Genomic DNA, 6170 nt, shown 5'->3' with positions numbered 1-6170 from the left:
CCCATCAGCTGCTCGGACACAGGTGCTCCAATGGGCTCATTCATCTCCCCTGTCCTGCCATCCCGGCTTTACCCGCACTTTGGCGGTGCTTAAGCGAAAGTTCTGGTGGAGCACCATGATCCCCGACACCAGACACTTCATCAAAGCATGCACCACCTGTGCCAGAAGCAAGGCCTCCCACCAAGCCCCTGCTGGTCTACTCCAACCGCTGCCCGTGCCCAGTCGACCCTGGAGCCACATTGGGGTGGACTTTGTTACCGGACTTCCCCCTTCCGAAGGTAACACCACCATCCTCTCCGTAGTGGATCGTTTTAGCAAGGCAGCCCACTTCATCCCCCTACCTGGATTACCCACCTCCCAAGAGACCGCGGACGTACTGATAAAGGAGGTGTTCCGCATCCACGGAATCCCCTCAGACATTGTATCCGACCGGGGCCCACAATTCATTTCCCAAGTGTGGAAAGCCTTCTGCCTGGCCCTCGGTGCCACAGCCAGCCTCTCATCCGGCTATCACCCCCAGTCCAATGGGCAAACCGAGAGGGCCAACCAGGATTTGGGAGCCGCACTTCGTTGTGTCTCTAACCAGAATCCGGCTTCATGGAGCAAGATGCTCACCTGGGTGGAGTATGCGCACAACACCCTGCCCTGCGCCGCTACCGGAAAATCTCCCTTCGAGATCTCTCTTGGCTACCAACCTCCACTGTTTCCTGACCAGGAGGCCGAGATCGCCGTTCCCTCCCTCGCCACCCACATGAAGCGCTGCGCTAAGATCTGGAGGGATGCCAAGGCCGCACTTTTACGCACGGCAGACCGTAATCGGCGCTTCGCGGATCGACACCGCACACCAGCTCCAGCCTACAAACCAGGTGACTCCGTTTGGCTGTCCACTAAGGACATTCCCCTCCAAGCCACCTCTCACAAACTGCAACCCCGCTTCATTGGTCCCTTTAAGATCCACAGCATTATTAACCCATCCTCTGTTAAACTGTCACTCCCTGCTTCACTTAAAATTCACCCCACATTCCACGTTTCATGTATTAAGCCTGTATCCTCTCACCCCATTTGTCCCCCCGATCCCCCACCCCCTCCCCCCCGCATCATTGATAACCACCCTGCATTCACTGTGAAAGAGCTTTTGAACATTCGTAAGAGGGGCCGTGGTGTGCAATACTTGGTTGACTGGGAGGGCTATGGCCCTGAGGAGCGTTCCTGGGTCGCTCCCAGTCTCATTCTGGACAAATCGCTCATCAGAGACTTCCATCGTGACCACCCTGATAAATTCCAAGGACCGCCAGGAGTCGGTCGTTAAGGGGGGGGTCCTGTCACGTTTCAGGTCTGTCTCACCATGTTTTATGTTGATTTATGTTTATTCATGTTGTCTTAGTCACGTAGTGTTTTATCATGTATTATGTTGTCTAGGTTCGTCATGTTGTTTAGTTAGGTTTCGTTACGATTTATTTTCTTGTCATGTTTAGTTATGTCTCGTTACGATTTATTTTCTTGTCATGTCTAGTTATGTTATCGTACGATTTTATTACCTGGTTATGTTGAGTGATTATCGTCTTAGTTTCGCTTTGTGTTATGTTTCGATGCATGTTTATTGTTACGTTAACTGGTCGTTGTTATGCATACACTTTTACATGTTTTTCCGCAAACCTTGCGTTCCGCCTTTTCTCTCTCTCTCTCTCTCTTTCTGTCATTCACTCCCTAAGTGTTTCCATTTGTCTATTTACTAAAACTACTAACGCTAGATCAGGATTGGGTAGAAACTAACAAGACTAATCATGTGTTCATGTTACCTTACGTTTCTCGTGCATGTCATTTACTAATTTACTAATGCTAGGGCAGGATAGGTTTATTACTAACGATTACTAATCTCCTTGTTAAACTTGTCATCCATCGCACCTGTTTTCCATTTCCTTGCTACGCTCTAACTAATTGTCTACACCTGTCTACACCTGCATTTATAGCCCAGTCGCGCAACTGTTCACTGCGAAATTGTCTGCCTCTGTTTTTTCACGCAACTCTTGAGCATTATTTACTGTTTGATTACACGTTACGATCCACGCCTGTTTACTGACCATCGACTATTGATTTCTGTTTTGTGACCTTCGTTTTGTTTCTCGACTACGTCCCCGCCTACCGTTTTTGTACTTTTGTCCCGCTGATTGTTTCATGGTTTCGACTTCCGCTTCGCCCACGACTACGCCTCTGCCTGCCGTCCGCCTGTACTTCAGCCCCGCTGACAGCTCTCCTGCTACCGGACCTTTTACCGACTACGAGTTTGCCTCTTCCCTCGGCACCGTGCTTTTTGTTTGTTTACGTTTTGTTTGGCTGGATCTACGTGTATGGACTTTGCTTGTGTTGACTACTCTCCTGGGATTCGTCCCGAATAAAGCCCTGAGGGGTCTTTATATTACTATTGTTTCTGAGTCGTGCATTTTGGGTCCAACCCCCACGCACCCGTCTCACCTTTCTTCTGCAAAAAACTTTTTGTTATATCTTGTTTACTCAATACACACTTTATGTAGAATATACACTCAGAGATCACTTTATTTGGTAGGCCTGTACACCAGCTTGTTAATGCAAATGCGTGTTAATCAGCCAGTCAACTAAATGCATAAAAGCATGCAGACATGGTCAAGAGGTTCAGATGTTTTTCAGACCAAATGTCAGAATGGGGAAGAAATGTGATCTAAGTGACTTTGACTGTGGGATGATTGCTGGTGCCAGAATCTTGAGTATCTCAGAAACTGCTGATCTCCTGATATTTAACACACAACAATCTCTAGAGTTTGCAGAGAATGGTGTGAAAAATAAAAAAACATCCAGTGAACAGCAGTTCTGCAGGCAGAAACGTGTTGTTAATGAGAGAGGTCAGTGGAGAAGGGCGAGACTGGTCGAAGGGTGACAGTAACACAAATAACCAAACATTACAACAGTAGTATGCAGAAGAGCATCTCTGCACAACACGTCAAACCTCTAAATGGATAGGCTACAGCAGGAAGTCTAATAAATAAGACTAATAAATACCAAATAAAGTTCTCACTGAGTTTATATAATAGCAATCAACTGTAAATCAATATCCATGTATCACACCACCATTGTGAGTGTCTCTGATCTGAGGGAGGTTAACTCAAATCTAGTGCAAAATACACTACTGAGTAACTTGTGTTCACTCCTATTTTTATTGCTGTGCTGTGACATTCATGGGTTTGAACCTTTTACATATGCTGGAGATTCACGGCAAAACTTAAATGGCTCCATTTAATTTTGGCCTACTTTACATTTTTCATTCATATTTCACAGAACAAACTATATTAAAATAAATGCACCGAGCAACACGCCCCCCCGCTGTCCAGTCGGAGGACCGAAGGGAGTATCAGGCCCCCGCCCTCCTCACGGCGAAGACGAAGGTCGGCTCAGCGGCGGAGCGGTTTGAACGGATACTCACAACGAGGGACGTGGCGAACGACGTGAGCGAAAACCCCCACCCCTCGACCGTGCCAATTTGGCAGGAGGAGGCGGCAGCTGCTCGCCTGACAATGGGATGCGTTTGTGTGGGGGGAGAAAAATCCGTCCACACGTGAAGACGGGGGGACTAAGACAGTCCAAACACAGCCACACGGTATGCTAATAGCGGGGGATTTACAGAGGCCCAGAAAAGCACAGAAAACAGGGGAAACACAGGCCAATTGATGGCTCTGTTCCGTTCCCACAGGACAGTCGAGGACCAATGGAATATCTGCACGGGATTAGATAGGTTTCAGCCAATGAGAGAGTAGGGAGGCTAGGTGCTATGGGAGAGGATATTAACTGCCTTTTATCCAGACACTGGGGTTAACAGGGACATATTTATAGTTTATTCATTTTAATGTTTGTGTGTCTGGAGGGAAGTGCTTCGGTGAGCAAATCCTGGAGTGCGGTTGCACCAGTTTACTGTACATGGCATTCAGTATGTAGCTAAATCCATATTTGTCCAAATGCATTCATGCTTGACGTGCGTATCTGACATGGGTTCAAATAATCAAATGAATGACTTTACTTTTAGCCACAAGTAACATTTCTGTGGATTATGTGGTGTGTGTGTGTGTGTGTGTGTGCGTGCATGCGTGCATGTGTGTCAGTGCCCTCATTAACTTCAAAGCTAATTAATTATGCTAATGAAGCTCAAAGCAAGACAGAACGGTTTCCATCTCTGTTGCATGTCCACACTTGAAATCGTCAGTAGCCAATGACAGCTTAGAGCCACACAGGTGAGCCGCACAGGTGTGCCAGCTGCTGTCTAGCGGAGGACAGGGTGTCTGGAACCCGACCAGGTGAGAAGCAGAACTGCACAGCCATTACATCAGAGTACGCTTCATGCAGAGCTGGTGCAGGCAGACAGCACCGCTTTATACTTGCCATCTGCTGACAGCACTCTCACAAGAGACCAAAAGCACCATCTACTGACAGCACTCTCACAAGAGACCAAAAGCACCATCTACTGACAGTGCTCTTACAAGAGTCCAAAAGCACCATCTACTGACAGTGCTCTCACAAGAGACCAAAAGCATAATCTACTGACAGCACTCTCACAAGAGACCAAAATCACCATCTACTGACAGCACTCTCAAAAGAGACCAAAAGCACCATCTACTGACAGCACTCTCACAAGAGACCAAAAGCACATCTACTGACAGCACTCTCACAAGAGACCAAAATCACCATCTACTGACAGCACTCTCACAAGAGACCAAAAGCACCATCTACTGACAGCGCTCTCACAAGAAACCAAAAGCACCATCTACTGACAGCATTCTCACAAGAAACCAAAAGCACCATCTACTGACAGCACTCTCAAAAGAGACAAAAAGCACCATCTACTGACAGCGCTCTCACAAGAGACCAAAAACACCATCTACTGACAGCGCTCTCACAAGAAACCAAAAGCACCATCTACTGACACAAGAAACCAAAAGCACAATCTACTGGCAGACTTCCCACAAGAGACCAAATGCACCATCTATTGACAGCACTGACAACACTTTGGGGATGTTATTTGGGACAGGATCTGGTCATACGACCCATCTGCCTCCAACGATGTGGGGGCATTCACAGCTGCAGGACACTCCTGCACCACCCGTTCAGGAGCAAAGTCGGTGCTCTACTTGTGGAATTTCGTTCCCTTGTTGAAGTGATTAGCAGGCCAGATGCTACAACTCGGGTTCCAGCCATCCGATATGTTCTTGCAAAATAGCTGCAATTGCGCATCAACTTTCCCGGGCGGTGTCTGTACAGTGTCATCACAGAGCAGTGAAAAGGTTACGCCTCAGACACCGACTCTCAAACTGTAATGATGTCGAGTGACTCACAGCATTCCTACAGATACGGTTCATTCAGTGTAGGTTTTTTTTGACCTGAAGTGAAGCAAAGATGACATTTGAATCTACCCTTCATGTTCATTAACAGAAACCTAATATTCCAACAAAACTGAACTCAAAACTGCAGCAACGCTGCTTTATGGCTGGGGGGCCCTCAAATTAGTCAGATACTGCATCTGAAGTACCCCCTCACCCCCTTCAAACCAACTGTTAACATTTGTCCTCTGTGTGACCTTGTGGAGCAATAAAAATAAAAAAAACCTTGCAAAGTTAATACATCTCTAACGATGTTTAGCCCATGAGGGCTACAAATATGACTCATCTGTGGTCTATCAAGAGTTCATTTAACCACATAATCAGCCTTTTCTCTCCTCTCGTTACCTTACAAGAGGGCAAGGCCACTCAACAGAACAGTGTTCACCCCCCCCACTTTAATCTCGTGCACTGCAGGCCATGTGGGAGCAAGCCACATGTGCGAGGAACATCTGGATGAACTCCCGAGCGCATCCTTTCACGGAAACGTCTCTTAAAACAAGAAACGTAATCCCTTCAAATTAGGTCCCCAATTAGTCAGAGCAACAAAAAAAGAAAAGAAAAAAGAAAACTGGAAAAAAAAACAAGAATGGAAAAAGCCACTGCTCTGCCGAAACATCTGGTCTTCGACCGCGTGGCTGGCAGATTAGACCCCTGCAATAGAAACTAAATAAAGATAAGGCTATCTGTTATTGTTTTAAAATGTCCGTCACAAGTCATTTATAATGATTCCAGACCGGGCTGCGGTTAATCTGCTTGGCCAGGCCTCACACG

The sequence above is a fragment of the Conger conger genome, chromosome 6 (genome assembly GCF_963514075.1).
Source record: "Conger conger chromosome 6, fConCon1.1, whole genome shotgun sequence".
NCBI lineage: Eukaryota > Metazoa > Chordata > Actinopteri > Anguilliformes > Congridae > Conger > Conger conger.
Note: the sequence above shows the minus strand (reverse complement) of the source record.